We start from the raw sequence: 17,358 nt of genomic DNA on the forward strand, positions 1-17,358 counted from the left end.
ACGCCAGTGGAATATGAAATAGCCATTAAAAAGAATGAGGCAAGTCTACAGGTGCTGTGATGAGACAGATGATCTCCAAAATGGAACGTTAAATAATAAAAAGATCAAAGTCCAAGACAGTATCATAGCATGCTTTACTTATGTAAAAACAACCAAAAATGGGATATATGCATGTTCATATATACATATATGTACAAACACACACACATATGTATACATACACACACTCATATCCATGTATATGCATATAATTTCCCTAGAAAGATGCAGAACGGCATACAAGGATACACACGGTAACAATAGCTGCCTTCCAAGAATGGAAGGAGAAATTTCCTTTCGGTTGTTTGAATATTTTACTCTTCGCAGATATTGTGATAGATAAGAGAAAAAAATCTTAACGTAGATTATCTTGTAGGTTTCATAAGCATGGTTGCCTGCCAAGACCTTCAAATCTATACGTCTAACAACCTCCAACTCTGCCTGGAGGTATTACAGGGATCAAGGAAGCCCTGCAAATAAACATTATTAACTTGCATCATCTATGTATGTAGGATACAGTTTTGCACATTATCCACTGTAATTTTTTTCCATTCTAAGTTTATTAACCCGGACACCTCATCACCCTTTTGAGCCACTTCAGCACACCATTTGTTTGCAGTGAAAACTAACTTTAAATTAGCCTAAGAAAGTACAATTTAGAAAGGTAAATCCACTCACCTAGGGACAACCTGTTCAAGTCAAATGCAAGGGGCTTATTGGAGCTGATGGTGTACTTTGAAAATCAGAGGGAAGGCAAACCATGTGAACACACTTCATAGTTGGCTGGTAAAACAGACTTGTAGTTTGGGGTGCAGCTTTGGGTAGGAAACCTTCCCTGGGACCCCCAGCCAACCTGATTGGGGCTCCACTTCTGTGCTCCCATGGTGCCCTCCAGACACCACCTACCACGCTGTGCTATAATGCCTGTCTACACAACTGTCTCCCGCACTAGACCACGAGCTGTGCAAGTTCAAGGGCCACGTCCTCATTGTTTCCCCAGCCACTCACTCAGTATGTGGCAAACAGAAGGTGCTTAATAAACATTTACTAAATTGACTGCAGCAGTTTCCCAGCAACACATGAAGTTCTCATCAAGTTCACTCCAGGTGCCTGTAACCTCTGTACAATATTGAACATTGCTACCTTTTACGGCTGTGTATCTTTTTGTGTCTGACACAGAGAGCTGTAACTGATAGAATGCACAGGCAGAAGTTTGAATCATTAAAGCTGTGTAACCAGCAGCAAGTTACTGCATCTCCTGGAACCTGATTTGTATCCATGAAACAGAGATGATATCACCTCCCTTGCCAGATTGAGGTGAGGAGTAAATGAGCTTACGTGTGCAGCATGCCTTGCACGTGGCAGCCACTAAATAAGTGGTAACCGTTACTATCTTTTCCTTTATCTTCCAAGTCTGAAAGGTGAGCCCCTCCAGAGTAGGTATTCTCTTACCTTGCTTCCTCCACTTGTTCACCGTGGTACCTGATGCTTACTGAATGTTCAACAAATGAGAGCAACTGTACACTTCGCATACTATCGGACATAGGTTGGGCCCAGGCTTTAGCTGATTGTATAACTGAGTGCTCCTGGGCAAGTTACCTCGCCTATGAGTCTCAGTTTCTTATCAGTAAAATGGGTATGCTAACGCTTATCTCATGGAGTCTGGGCAAAGATGAACTGAGATGATACATTCAAAGTATGCAAAACCTAGCACCTAGTGTCAGTAAACAGTAGCACTTATCACTTAGAATGAAACAGAAAACCCTCTGCACACTGGAGCTGTGAGGCACGAACACAGCTCATGTTGCTATTACTATTTCCCATGGGAGTAGAGAGAGGAGACGTGCAGAATGATGACATGCATTCTGATGGGAACCAAAAAGTTGTAGGCAAGGTCACCTGAAGGCAGCCCAGCTTTGAGAGGCTCTGACCAGCCGCAGGTGTGAGAAGAATGGTTTGAGCAGCTATGCCCCTTTGCTAAAAAGCAGTGTCGAAGGGCAGCCCCTACCAGGCTACCTTGGAAGATTATACAGCTGCCCAGTAATCTGGGTATTGTTTCCCCCATTTTATAGATGCAAGAACTGAGGTTCAACAACTTGACCAGGAAAACTAAAAAGTAGTAAAGCTGGACTTTGGACCCAAGTTTTCTGGACAATTAACCCAATACTCTTTCCACTACATCAGCTGCCTGTGAAAAAATGAGAGTAATAGTGACCATAACCTACCCGTATAACAATAATGATGTTAGTTCTCAAAGTATAATTTCTAAAAGTTAAAAATATGATCTCCCCATACAAATATAGAATGAACATATGCCAAAGATTTATTTAACTCATTAATGAAAAAACCAGCAGGATGGTAAGACCGATTCAAAGAGCATTTATGAAAAAGAGATTTATATAGAAAGGAAAGATGCCAAAATAATTTTGCTAAGTGTATTGGGTTTGAGTCCTAAAGGCAATGAAAATATAAGCTTTGAGGTAATCTCCTGCAATGAACAGAAATTGTTTGAATCTCTACTGGACAAAGATCCATAATTAACGTGCAACTACACATGGTCTGGTTCCTAATAAACAATAAACAACAAGACAAAACTACATGAGCTAGAATTAAATAATCCTTGGGTGGGCAAGTTAGACCATGTTCCAATGCAACACTGAAGAGATAAGAAGTCATTTTTTTTTCCAAGTTTGAATAATTTTTTAGACATTTATTAAGTTTACCTACTTTTTGGTAGACATTGTGTTATATTTTATATATAAATATTCATTCATGTGACCCAACCACAACCCTATAAGATAGTGACTATAATTATCCCATTTTTACAGATTAGGAAGGTGAGGCACAGATGAGTTTAAGTGACTTGCCCAAGGTCAAACAGCTAGTAAGTGGTACAGCAGGGTTTTCAACTCAAGCCAGTGACAGAACCCTCACCCATCCTTAACTAATGGGCCATTCTGCCTTACCAAAATAAAGTAATGTGACAGTCAGCCATGACAGCAGGGATTGTATCTCATCATTGTTGAATCCCCTGTACCTAGCTCAGGGTAAGACAGATGGACAATCAATAAGTGTTCGTGGGATCTGCATTTTGAACCTAGAGCTAGGACTAAAGAAAGCTGTTTCTGAGACCAGGAATTATCAAGTGCCACTATGTGCCAGACACTGAGCTTGTTCATGAACTAACAATTCAAGAGTTAAGTTGAGCCACCAAGAAGCATATAACTAGTAATTAAATATGAGGGACATGACCCTGAGCTCACAGAGTTTACAGTCCAATGGGGAAACAAAAGTGAACAAGGACTGACAACAAAACATGATGTGTATTGAGATTGGAAGAGTACAAGATGCTTTGGAGGACCACAATATGTGGGCTTCATGTGGTCCAGTGATCAGGGTCATTGGAGAATGACACTTGGTCATCTGTGATTGTTTGGCCTGAAATGGAAAGAAATGGTCCCTAAGGGCCAAGGATCAGTGTATGACAGACCTTATAAATGTGTTCATAAATATATTGCTGGGATTGGGATGACTGGGGAGAAGATGGTGGCAGATTCCTGTACCTCCTTATCAAGATAACCAACAGTACTGTGCCATGGTGGATGCTCAAATAATACCTGACAAATACATCCACTTGAATGGATGAATTAATCATGACTCTAAAAAAAGATTACATTAGATGCAACCAATAAAATATTAGGTAAAAAAAAAGGCATAAGAAAACATCTTGAAGAGTAAAGAAGTGTAAGTTGGCAATGGAAGAATTGACTCCTCAAGAGAAGTGCCACACTGCTGCTCCTGACTTATGTAAGACTATAGAGGAAGTATCTCTTAGCAAGGAAAGAATGGTATTTCTCCAAGAAGAAGGATGGGAGATCATGCTTCTAAGAGTTCTGACTCCTATTTCCTCCTGAGAGGGGAGCCTCTTGTTAGCTATAAAGAAGAGAATGGGAGTCATGGAAATCACTGAGGAAGAATGAGCCTGGCAGGAAAGAAGCCAATGACATATTTTATTGAATTAAACATACTCTCTATACAAGTCTTTATGGGCTTCCGCTAATGTAGCATGGACCAACAGACACAGAGCTACGACATTCAGGAGTTAGCCTAATGCGCTGATGCTTCCTACAACCAGCTGACACCAAGCCCCGATGTGCCTCCCACTCTTTCTCAGAATTTACGATGTATGTATAATTCTGTGCACATCTCAAGGCCAGGGGATTCCAAATGTGTCTTATCCACCTGGGCATCCCAAGAGCCTAAGACGGTGTCTGGAGCACAGAAGGAATGCGGTAATTGCTTATTCTCTCCAGGCACGTGCCCTCTGTCCCAGATTTGGCCTCTCTTGACCTGGAAGTTCCCTTTCTAGCACCTGGACAGAAATGAGCTGCATGTCATGCCTCTCAACCTAAAGAAGAGCTCTGGTTACCCTGCCCTGACAGAAAGTCAATGGAAAGCCATGTGATTTGTGGAACCTGGCTTTATCAAGCAGAGATGAATGGCCCAAGGTCGGACTGGCCTCTGGGGTAAAGCGGCATTGGGCCAGTGAGCTCTTCTGGGAGGGCGATGGGACAAAGTACAGAATCTTTAACACAGCTGTGAGCCCTTTTAGAAGGGAATTTACTTCCAAAGCTTTGATCTTGGGTTTTTGTAGCCGAGGTCTGCATCTTTCTATAGTGAGAACTCCAAGTTGGCTCTGAGAGGCAGTGGGATAGGATTTGGAGTCTTTTTTTTAATTCTTAAGGTTTAAGCTAGATATATCTAATTCCCTAGGTGTGTTCATGCAAGACTGATTGAAGCAGCAAAAGTGTGCAGACATTCGTAAAGCCCAACAAGTTTTTGCTATTTCCAAATCAAACTGCGGTTTTCAAAATTGTGTATCTGCTATGTGTGTATGTTGATGGGAGAGGTTTTATGCTTCCAGCTTCTAGAATTTTGTGCAATACCAAAACACCTTCCAGGCCAGAGGTTGACACCTGTCTTTTTATAAAGGTGAAGTCTTATTGGAACACAGCCACGCTCCTTCCTACACATGCTGTCTACGCCTGCTTTTATACTACAACAGAAGAGAGTAGTGTGACAGAGACAATGTGACTGGCAGAACCTAAAATATTCACTACCCGGGCCTTTAAAGAAAAATGCTGCCAACCCCTGAACTGGGCTTTCCACACATTTTGCGTTCTTTCCAGGTGTACAAAGGAAATTTCCTGGCACACAACTGTAGAAACTTGAACAGAACTTCTCTGCCTATGATAACGTAAGAAAGTATCATCAGAAGCATAACTGATAATTTTGTAGCTATTCCACCAGCGCATTGTAATTTTTCCCTCACTTACCATCTATTGCAGCCTCTAAGCTCTTTGCCTCAAGGCAGGAGAAATATCTGCCAGTCTTCAGCCAGACAACAGGCTTAGAAGCCAGCTGTGTAGGTCCAGGGATATCTTCTAAATTCTTTAGCTCCCATTTAATACAACCAGACTCAGGCCGCTGTTTTCACAAACTAAGAGAGAGCCATACCCCATACTCAATGGTCAGTTCCACCCAAAAAACAGAAACCATATCTTTTTCTGCACTGGAAGGACTCTTAGCCCTGGCTTAAAGGCAACCACTTGTTCAGTCACTTTTTGGACTGTAATTTCCAGTTAGGGCTGTCTCCCTATGCTGCCACTGCATCAATTTCTGTAATCCCAGCCTAAATGTTGATCTTCTGGTCTCTGCTCAATTACTCCCCGTGGCCAAAAGTCACGCGTGGATGCAATGCACAAAGGGTGACGAGGGAGGTGGTATTAAAAATCCTCAAAATTTATCAACATCAAGAAGTAGAAAAACCTGCTTATTACCTGATAAACTTGTTGTGGTCAGTTCATTTGTTGTTCGATTCTTTTTTCATTTATTCATTCAAAAGATAGTTAATAATCACCTAAAACATGTCAAGCATTGACCTAAATTCTGGGGATATAGAAGTTAGAACAGACAACGGCTTTACTTCCTGGGGGCTTATGTTCTAACATGAGGACAAACAAACAAGTAAATGAGTAAAAATTGCAAATTGCAATCATTGCTATGAAGGAAACCACCAGGGTGAAATTATTGGGGGTCACAGGAAACTTTTCCAGAATTCTCATTGCCGGTCACAGTATCTGGTACATACAATGTGTACCTTTTTTTTTTTTAATGACTAAATGCAAAACTGAGTTGTTTTTTTTTAAGGATTGGCACCTGGGCTAACAACTGTTGCCAATCTTTTTTTGTTTTTCCTGCTTTATTTCCCAAGGACCCCCCCACCACCCCCCGGTACATAGTTGTACATCTTAGTTGCAGGTCCTTCTAGTTGTGGGATGTGGAAAGCCACCTCAACGTGGCCTGATGAGCGGTGCCATGTCCGCGCCCAGGATCCAAACCCTGGGCTGCTGCGGTGGAGCCCACGAACTTAACCACTCAGCCACGGAGCCGGCCCCAAAACTGAGTATTTTTAAAGCTGTGTTTTCTGTTGCTTCCATGCTCCAGCTCAGGGAAACTGATTTGTAGAAGAGGAATAAAAGAGAGGAAAGGCCTAGAAGGTGCTCCTTGCCACCAAGGAAATTATGATGACAAAACGACAAGCTCTCCTTCAGGAGAACTGTCATAACAAGGCACATACTTTGTGAAGATCTGTCTTGACAAACTAATCTGGAAGCCAGAACTGAGCTCAGTGGTTCAGAGAACATCTCAAGACATCCTGAGTCCAAGATCAGACTCCAACACTCACCCGCCATGTAATTTTGAGCAAGTTCTTAGCTTGTCCAAGCCTCAGTGCCTCATCTTTAAACTGGGTATAAAAACAGTACCTGCTTCTTAGTGTTATATAAGGATTCAGTGAATTAACATTACGAGAACCACGGAGCCCAGCAGGTTGCCCACATTCAGCAAATGCCATGTGCCTGTTTCCCTATCTGTGTAAAGAAGGTAAGAATACCCCCCTCACTAAGGTGTGGAGAGGATTAAATGAATTAATCCACACAAAGCACCTACAAGAGTAAGTGCTCAAGGAGCGTTAGCTAGCATTATTAATCTGCTTCACTTGCTGACAACAATGGACGTGAGCCCATCCCATGTTAAAAGCAAAAATAAGGAATTTGAGTCCTGGATGTCTGAGCAAGTTCTGCAAAAGAATCAGATTAGCTGAGTCAGACCCACCTAGACCGCTGATTCCCTCGGAATAATTTCTTCATCACTTGTGATGGGGCGCTGGGAAGTGGGGGTGGGGGGAAGGGGCCTGTGAGAATCCAGCATGACTCTAAGTATCTCAGAGTTTATATGCCTAGCATGCATTAGTCATCTCCTCTGAGTTTATTAGTTTATTCAACTTACTTTCATTTTCCAGATCACATTCTTCGTATTACTATACATATTGTTTCCTCAGTTCCTACTGCTGGAGGAGGGCCCGGACTAGAGCTGTCATGATGTCTTTCATCTCGTCAGTCTGAAAGTCACTTCTGCGCTAGACTGTAAGTTCCCTGAGGGCAGGAGCATGCCTGTTTGGAGTTCGCTGTGTCCCCCATGCCTATGGTACCTTTGGGTCCTGGGCTGTGTGGGTATCATAGGTGCAGAGTTACCAGGATGCAGGGAAGATGACGACATGGGTAGTGAGTGACTAAGGGTCTTTGCCCAGCATGAGTCCCCCACCTTCTGATGAGGGCGTGTACACATGACCTAGGCACAGCCAATCGTGGTACAGAGATAGGCATATGATTCCAACTGAGCCATTCCTGGACTAGTGCATTGGGGTTATTTGGGGTGTTTATTTAAAATGCAGATTACCAGACTCCACCCTCATTTCCTGAATCAGAAACTCAGTGCAGAGGTTAACTGAGAATCCTCCCTCCAATTTTTCTGACTAGAACTGGTAGGAGAGTTTCTTTCCCTCTCCGGCCACAAGCTATGAGAATGAAAGCCTGGAGCCACCTGAAGGCACATTTTTTCCCTGCATGGGAAAAACCTTATCTGGAACAGAAGCAAGATAATGCCACACAGGCGATGCTAAGAGGCGAAGTATGAGTTCAGACAGTGCTCAATTCCCTGTATCTAGTCACCAAGGCCACCTCCACATTGCCATATCCACATTGTCACTTCCACAATTTATTTACATCAAAGAAAAACCAGAGTTGGACAGTAGTAAAAGTGGTAAAAACAGATTTTATTCAGGACTACTGCAATAGGGGAAAAGAGACCTCAATGTAGAACCAGCGTCATGTCTGAATATAGCATGGACGAGTGTGAACTTACAGCCAAGGAGCAGGGTGGGGTCATCGGATGGAAAATTGCAAAGAGAAAACATCAGGGGTTAAGGGGGATCTGGCGAAATCGACCAACAGGATTCCTGCTGAAGACAGGCCAGCATGATCAGACATCACGTGGGGGATGGTGAAGGATGAGGAACCCCATCAGATATTGAGGGTGGCCAGATATGCAGGAGGGGACTCTTGCTAAAATGACTCAGCAGGGTTCTTGCTAAAACTGGATTTTACAAGGAAGTGCACAGGTGAGCCTAGGAGAAGTTTCAGGAGCCTGACTAAACTTAGGTCAAGCAAAGAATCTTCATCACTTACATGGACCAACACATTCTCCTTTGGCTTAAGCTAGTTCAAGTTCCCTTTCTTATGTCCAAAAGTCTAAAAAGGCTCAAAAAGGGATCATCCAGTCCATTATCAACAAGAACGACAATGTCACTATCACTTGTTGAGGGCTTACTCTGTGTCACACACTATATTAACTATGTTTTTCTGCGTCATTTCATTAAATATAACTCCATGAGATAGATACTAATTTTATCCCTTTTTACACAGAGGAAACAAGCACAGAGATATCAAGTAATTTGCCCAAGGTCACACAGCCAGAAGGTGGCTGGGCTGAGATTCAAACCGTATCTATCTGACGGCAGGGTCTGCCACAGACATATGCTAATGCCAGTATGTCTTTCAGTACGATTCCTGGACTAGTGCATTGGGGTTATTTGGGGTGTTTATTTAAAATGCAGATTACCAGACTCCACCCTCATTTCCTGAATCAGAAACTCAGTGCAGAGGTTAAACTGCAGTCTAATAAATTGCTGGAGGGTATCTAGGGAGGGACCAGAGCATACCATTTTCTTGGGAATACATCTTCACCATTATCCTGAATATTCACAAAAATGGATCTGTCAAGTCAGTGGTAGTATTATTTCAATCCTTCACATAGAATGAGAGACAGCATGAGAAATAAAGAAAAGACAGCTGGATGCACGGACAAGAATCGAGAAACCATCACCCCAGTCTTACTCCTCTCCACCATCCCCAACTGGAATCGCTGACTTCATAACAGTAAATGAAGGGTAAACAAGTCTAGCAACTTGGCTTATAGAATTTCATAATTCTCTGCCATGTCTACCTTCAGCGTGTGGCTTAGAACTCCAAAGAGATAAGCAATCTTTACGTAAGTTCTTTATTTTAACAAACTACTTCAGACAGCTCCTCTGAAAGCACTTTGAGCTCCAAGTAAAATCAAGTTAGGTAATAACAAGAAGTTATTAAGTGTAGGCTCAACTCCGCCTTTGCCACTTCTCTGAATTGCTTTGCTTTCTCTCATTCTGAAAAGACATTTTCATTTTACTCTCACATTTGAGTTTGTTTGGGTTTTCCCCCCCACAGCAACGCTTTCTTGCCGCTCCTTCGTTGACTTGTGTTTTATTTATTACACTTCACCCTGATTAAGTTTTGCCCCAGAAAGGTTTTATCTGGATGTTGCAGATTCACCTCTCTCCCAATCCGCCACCAGGAGATGATGGGCAGCTGCTGTTGTTATTTCACAGTTACTTTCCACCTGTGTTTCCCCAGAACGGAGAGGGAAAGGATAATGACTATGAACGCTGAAGTTCAGTACCTGGCTAGTATGAGCAGCAACAAGAGATCATGCCTGGATTTACAATTCTGTCCTAAATCTACTCTCTTTTGTTGTTAAGAGGACTACAATCCATTTTCTGCCATAGCCGTGGCCCCTAAAGCCAACACAGGGGGGACAGAAGCCCTTTGAACTCAAGGAGTACTAGGAATTTTAACCGGACACATGGCAGCCCAAGCCCATTAGAGGAACAACTTCACAAATTTTTCTAAGTCCAAATATTGTCATATCTCTTCCTATTTCCTCCAAATCTCATCGCTGCCACTCCCCACCACCAATCACCATGGCAACCCACCCAAGGAAGGGGACGACATTTTCTCCTATGTACTATGGTTGAGGTCTTGCTCATCATTTGTCATTTTACGATTTATACGGCCACCAAATAAGCCTTAGCAAGACTCTGATTTTTATACCACCAACAGGTACCTAAAACACAAATATTTAAAACTCTAAATAACCAAATTTAATACACCTTATAAGGAATGCTACCCCCAAGCCTACAGGCTATAGCAAAGACATCTTAAGACAGTTGGAAACAATAGGAAATCAATTTCGCATCTATATGGCCCTTCAAGGCTATTGTGCCTTGAGGAAATAATGTCATACAAAGTAGAGAATGGTGGGGTAGGAGAAATTGAGACATTTTCTTCTTTTCCATTTCACTCTAACTCTGTTTGAATATTAAATCTCTGAAATCTTGACTTAATATTCTGCAACTCATTTTCCTAACTTAGAAGCCTAATGCAACAAATGGAGCAATAAATGTTTTGTTATTGTTTTCACTAGCAATAATAAATCAGAATCACCTCCCCTCAACTGACATCATTTGGCCATTTTGCTGAAACAATTGGTTAAATTACAGTGAAGTTAATAAGAGAGGGATTTTTCACAGTGATATTATGTAAAAGGAAAGCTCTGCCTAGCCCTGCACAGGCTTGTGTCATGTTGTCTGCTAATGACCCAGAGACTAGTAACCCTCCTGGACCCAACTGAGGACTACATTCTCAGTGTCAATGACACACAACTGAATAACAGCCTCTCTCAATAGAGAATCTGCAGTCCACTTTTGATCCAATCAGAGATTGACACACAGACTTTTACCTTATTTAGACAAAACTTCTGCCTCCGGCTGGATCTAGCTCTCTTGTTTTCTGTTTGGGGAGACTAAAGTATCTTTCCTAAGAAATATAAGTCTCCTTGCCTAGCAAGCAATCAAGGCAGCTTTGTTTTGGACTGTTTAAGTGGCCCTTGTGTCTGTTCTGGAATAGGTCCCACTGTCTGCCCTGGTTTGATCACACATTCAATAGATAAGCATAATTTCTCACCGGTCGGGACATCTATCTATCCATCTATCTACATAGCTATTCTTCTATCCATCCAACAAATACTGCAGTACTTCCCCATCTTTTTAACATCGTAGCACACGTAGAAGGTTCTATTTCACACTGGAGTAAAGAGATGAAGCTGCTGGAGGTGGAAGGAGACTGCCCTGGGACCCTGGCAACTTCTACCCCTGCCTGGACTCCCCAAGGACGGAGCAATCAGTAACTCAGCACACCTGTAACCACTCAGGACACCCATTTGTGCCAAGGCATCTGGTTGGGCCCTGGGGGTGGGGAGGGCCTGAGCTGCTGTATTTGAAGCATGAACTGGGCTACACCATGAACAGAAAATTAACAAGCGTGGTCCTGGCCCTCATGAAGGTGACCAGCAAATGAGGACAAACCATTAACAAGTTATTTCAAGAGTAACAAGTGCTATAGAAGGGGAAATTATGGGGTGGCTCCAGCACATAACGGGAGACCCACCTAATCTGGGAAGCCTGTTAGTTAGAGTTCAGTGAACTTTGGAAGTGATCCAAAAGAAGTGGCTCGGGATTTAGCACTGTGAGAAGATGAGAGGTATATTTAGGGAGGTGACACTCCAGAAGGGATTAGCTATGCTAATCTGTTCCCCCTCTGTTTTTGAAACAGTCATATCTGACTCCTGTCTTTGAGATCATTGAGCACTGGACTATTGTTGCATATAGAAAATAATTACCATATATAGTTTTCCAAATATTTTATATTTTCCTTCACATTCACATATCATTCACAGGTTATCTATTACAAGAAAACATCTCTATCCTCATTTGGAAGCTGCAGAATACTGAGACGTAGACCAATGATGCTTAACATTTATTGAGCGCTTAATACACACAAGCCACGATGCTGAGCATATTTACATGAACTGTATCATTTGAGTCCTCACAACAACTTTATAAAAGTAGATACTGTGTGTTTCCCCATTTACAGATGGGGAGGAAGTAACTTAGCCAAGGTTGGAAGTGGTGGAGCTCAAGAAAAGCAAGCACATGAAGCGGAGCCCTGCTCCTAACATTTGACAATCTATCTCCATGGCGAGGGAACCAAAAAAACCCCCAACTACCAGGAGTTTATAGCCAACATGAACATTCATCTTCCAGCAATGGTACCTACTGAATACTCGTGACTGCAATCGCTTGCTTTTCTGTATCTAAAATGGGAGCTCCAAGTCAGTACTACTGCTGGGAGGTTTTTAACACGGCATCCTTGCATTCTGAAAGGTAAACTGATATTTGACTTCTACAGAGAGAATGTGTTAAAGAGATACAGAAATGCAAGAAGCAATGTACAAAATCAGGTCAAATCTTGGAATCACAGACTTACCATTTGGAGGTGACCTCTGAGAACAAGAGTATCTAGCTGTTTTGGTTCCTTTGCAGTGTTAGCTCGGGCATCTGAGATTCGAGCTCTTAAAATGGGATTTTTCACAGCGGTTCTCAAACTTGAGTGTGCATCAGAATCACCTGGGGGCTTGTGAAACCGCAGCTTGCTGGGCCCCACCCCCAGAGCTCCTGAGTCGTAGGTCGAAGTAAGGTCTGAGAATGTCAGTTTGTAGCAAGTTCCCAGATAATAATGCTGGTCCAGGGCCATGCTCCCAGATCTAGACCAAGCTCCTCTTTAAAAGATGGAGAAACTGAGGCATAGCAAGATGGAGTGACTCGTCCAGGATCACACGGCCAGGTTTTGACACAGCCAGAAGTCCTCTTTCTTCCAGCGTGTAGTGGTTCTCATTTCTCCTCTCTCGCTTTTCCTCATCTAATTTTTTCTACTTATTGTTTTTCCCTCATAACAACAGAAAGCTCTTCCATCGCTAGAAGAACATGTGGAGTTATGAACTGATTGCATTGAAAAATAGAGCAGGACCACACTTCTACAACAAACTATCTTGAAGTAATACTTCAATCCTCCTTAGTTTTCCACTTTTATTTTTAACAAGCACTCCCAGGCATGCTACTTTGCCCAAGGTCAACCCCAAGGAAGTCAATGGAAGTCCTCCTGTTTGGAGTCAGGCATCCTGGTTTTACATGCAAACCTTAAAACCTGTGTTGCTTCTCCACATCAGAGAAAACAAGAGCCCGAGAGGCCGTGTCTGGTTCTAGTTTTGCCTTGGGCTGTCACTCCCCTCTTCTAGCCTCAGGTTTTTTTCACTCATAAAATGAGGAGCTTAGAATCTAAGGTCCCTCTTTCAGCTCCAACTTTCTACAGAGTTGAACAGAAGCGGAAGCCACGTGCCTGAACCAAAGCAAGCCTGAATGACACTGGATTCTGTTTAAATAGCGCTCCCACTGCACGTAACCCCTTGGACACAAACACACAGTCCTTGGAGAATAATGTGGTGGTGACGGTGGCACACAGAAGGCAGGAAGAGACGTAGGGAGCCACTGGGGGCTGAGTCTGCAAAGATGGGAACAAATGAATCGGCACGTTCGCAGCAACTCATTCTGTTCACCCGACTCCCCCTCCCTCCACTGAATAAATAGATCCATGACACCTGGGGATTTTTTAAGAGCACTTTCATTTATAATGATTTCTCATTTCTGCCTGGCCAAAAGACCAGAGAGGCAAAGGATGCTTGAGCATTTTTACAGTAAGGAAAGACGGCGCGAAGGGACACAGTGTGTTGCTCATTAAAGGAAAATCCATTCCCTGTGTAGCAGCAAAACATATGCCAACCAGAAATGTTACGAAGCCAAATTGGCCCCCATTTAGGTAAAAGGATGAAACTGTCCAAAGACTACAGCACTATCATTTTGGAATTAACACCTGTCAAGGAGAAAAGGCTACTATCTTAGGTGCGCAATCTGTCTGAGAGTCAAGGTCAGAAGCGAGCGGGTCCTTCTCATTTTATTCATTTTTCCACAGGTACAAAAACATTGCATCCGGCAGATGGAGGCTTTTAGCATAAAATAAGCTCCTGTGGCTGCATTTACTTGCAACAACAAGAAATATATGGCTACAGATGGCCATCTGTTTCTTAATTTTAAGACAGAGGGCAAAGAAAGTTTTTCAACTTTGGTTTTTGGATTTACTGAATAATCATTATTATTTTTAAGCACAGACATCAATAACAACTCCCTGCATTGTTTGTTGTCTAAGGTCTTGCATATTGCATGAAGGTTTTTGCCAAAATGATAATACCAGTTGTCAACAAATATATCTCAATAGTCCTTTAAAAAGAAGTGACTATGTTTGCAAATTAGCACCTGAGCACCCATTCCTGTTAAGAGCGCAATTTGCATTCGTGCATTCTTCTTTGCTCCAAGAGATACATTCACACGGAAATGGAGCTGTTTCTGGGATTATGGGAGATGAAAAGCTGATGGAATTTACCATCTTTACCGGAAACTTCCAAATCAAACCAAGGTGATTAAGAATAGAAAGTTAAGACCTGACACCAAAAAGACATGTGTACCTTGTGATTGAGAACTTTTATGTTGAGGCCCTGCAGAAACGGAAAGCCAGATCTTCCCACATGGCTCCTGAGAAGCAGGCCACGCTGCTGTGGAGATGATGCCAGGCACCTGTTTGGGTCGGAGGAACCGCACAGAAAAGACGCAGAGCTGGAGAGAATGATGTAAGCGTCAGAGCACTAACCAAAGAGATAATGGGCCATGTTACGCAGAAAGAAGAAGGCTCATTCTGCAGGTCCTGCTCCTGATTCCTTCTGCCACTTCATCACGGCGCACCGAGAAGCTCAAAGTTCCTTCAGCCAATCGTGTCCTCGGTGAGACATTTACAAGTGGAAAACAGCAAATAAAAATGCTGTGAAAATATCCAGGCCTCAAACCTTAGGGATATCAAGCAAAACCCAAAAGAATATAATTTAGCTACTTAGAAGCTGTCTGGGGCTTTCCAAATGACAATTTTATTTATTTATTTACTATTTTGCTGAGGAAGATGCACCCTGAGCTAACATCAGTGCCCATCTTCCTCTAATTTTTAGTATATAGGCCGCCATCATAGCATGGCCACGTACAGAGCGGTGTAAGTCCCCACCTGGGAACCAAACCTGGGCCGCCAAAGTGGAGCCCGCTGAACTTAACCACTAGGCCACCGGGCTGGCCCTCTAAATGCCGGTTTAGAAGTCAGGCTACAAAGCAATCTTGGAAAATTCCCTGAAGGCTGAGGGCAGGAGAGACTCACAGCCTTCTCTTTCCCTCAACAGACAACGGCAAGAAGGACATGATACCCCAGCACCCTTCGCAACCAGCAATCTCTTTTTGGTATTGTCACTGCAAGGGAATGGATGTGGGACGTGGGCAATACTAATAGACTAAAATAGCTTTGCTGCGTTTCTCTGATGTAGGTCTGCAAATCAGTAAACTAGCGTTAAGAAACTAAATTTTCTAGACAGCATGATTTTTCCTCCTGAACCAAATTAACAGACACAGAAGACAAAATTTCCTCCTTCTCAGAGGTATAGCTCATCCCCAGTTGCTGTAAGGTGGACACATCCTAAAATACCCTCATCTCTTTAGACACAATGTTAGGGCAAAGCATTTAAACTAACTGTGTGCTGAAAACTAAGATCTGAACTCATTGCTGACTCAGGGGAAAGCATTGTAGGCTTTTGTAACGAAAGTGGTTCGCCTGTCCTGCATCAGAATCGATGGGAAGCTCACTACTTCCACTTGCTGAGCCGTACCCCTGCGGGCCAGCTCTGCCTACGACAGCTTGCTTCTTATGGGGCCCAACATCTGTCCTCCTGTAACCGCAGGACGGCAAGCCTGACTTGCTGTGAAGTACGCTCAGAGCGACATAAATCCGTATTTTTCATAGGCCAATCCTTTGCACCAATATTTGTAACATGATTATGTCTACACAACTTTTTTCATAAGGTAATCACTTGTCTGGCCTTTAACATCACTTCACGCAAAGCAACAGTGGGCCATTACTTCTTAAAAACAAATAGATCTGTTTGGGGGTGGAATTTTGTTGATTCTTAGCATTTTGGGGTATTCTGGAAACCGATATTTTGAGGTTCTGCAACTGTGCTGTTCTATGCAGTAGCAACTAGCTACATGTGAATGTTTTAATTGAAATTAAAAATTCAATTCTTTATTCATTATTATATTGCCATATAATATTGCCATATGTCCGGTCCTCGATAGCTGTGGCTAGTGGCTACAATGTTGGACAGTATAACATAGGACATTTCTGTCATTTCAAAAGTTCTGTTACACAAAGCTGCTCTAGAAATTGGAAGGGATCTTTCAGAACTCTCTAGTTCTACATGCCACTTAATCCAGGATTCCTGTTTAAAATCCCAAGAGTCTAAAAATAAAATCTGAAGAAGGGTAAGCTAAGATCTTTCTTTAAGATCTTTCTGAGGACATTTTATCAAAGTGATTAAGACCTCAGGGTTGAGGATTCGAGCTTCATTCAAAACCTAGTTTTTCTACCTACTGGCTCTATAATATTAGCCTTTCATCTCATTTCTTAGCCTTGAAAACTCACTTTCACCTCATCTCTAAGTCTTGAGAACTTACTGTCCGTGGCTTGTCCACAGCCTCTCCCTACTTCCTTCTTCCATAGTAACAGAACTCAATATATTTCAGTAGTTAGCAGAAATCCCATGATTTCAGAAAGGCGGACCCCGTCACAGATCTAGCAGATGCAGTTCTGTATGTTGGGGAACTCTGCTGGGGAGGAATTCCCTTCCCAAACAAAAAGACAACACCTTATGAGGAGCAGAACTTTGACTCTTCCATCTCCTTCTTGCCTGCTGTGTGGACATAATGCCTGAGCTACAGCAGCCATCTTGCAGCCATGAGGTGTCAAGCACGAAGGTAAAAGCCAGCATGCTAAGGGTGGAAGAACGGAAGGCTGGAGAGAACTTGGGCTCTGGATGGCATCACTGAACAGCCAAATACTTCTTTACTGTTTTATGTGAGAAAAATAAACCCCTATATTTAAGCTTCCATAAGTTTTGTTTACTGTTACCTACACCCAAAAGCACTCCAAATTGGTATTTCATGTTCCATCAGTTCATATTAAGTTTGCCTGTATTAACCAAAAACCTGCAATAATAGAAGTTTTA

This window comes from Equus asinus, chromosome 9 (assembly GCF_041296235.1).
Source record: "Equus asinus isolate D_3611 breed Donkey chromosome 9, EquAss-T2T_v2, whole genome shotgun sequence".
Taxonomy (NCBI): Eukaryota; Metazoa; Chordata; class Mammalia; order Perissodactyla; family Equidae; genus Equus; species Equus asinus.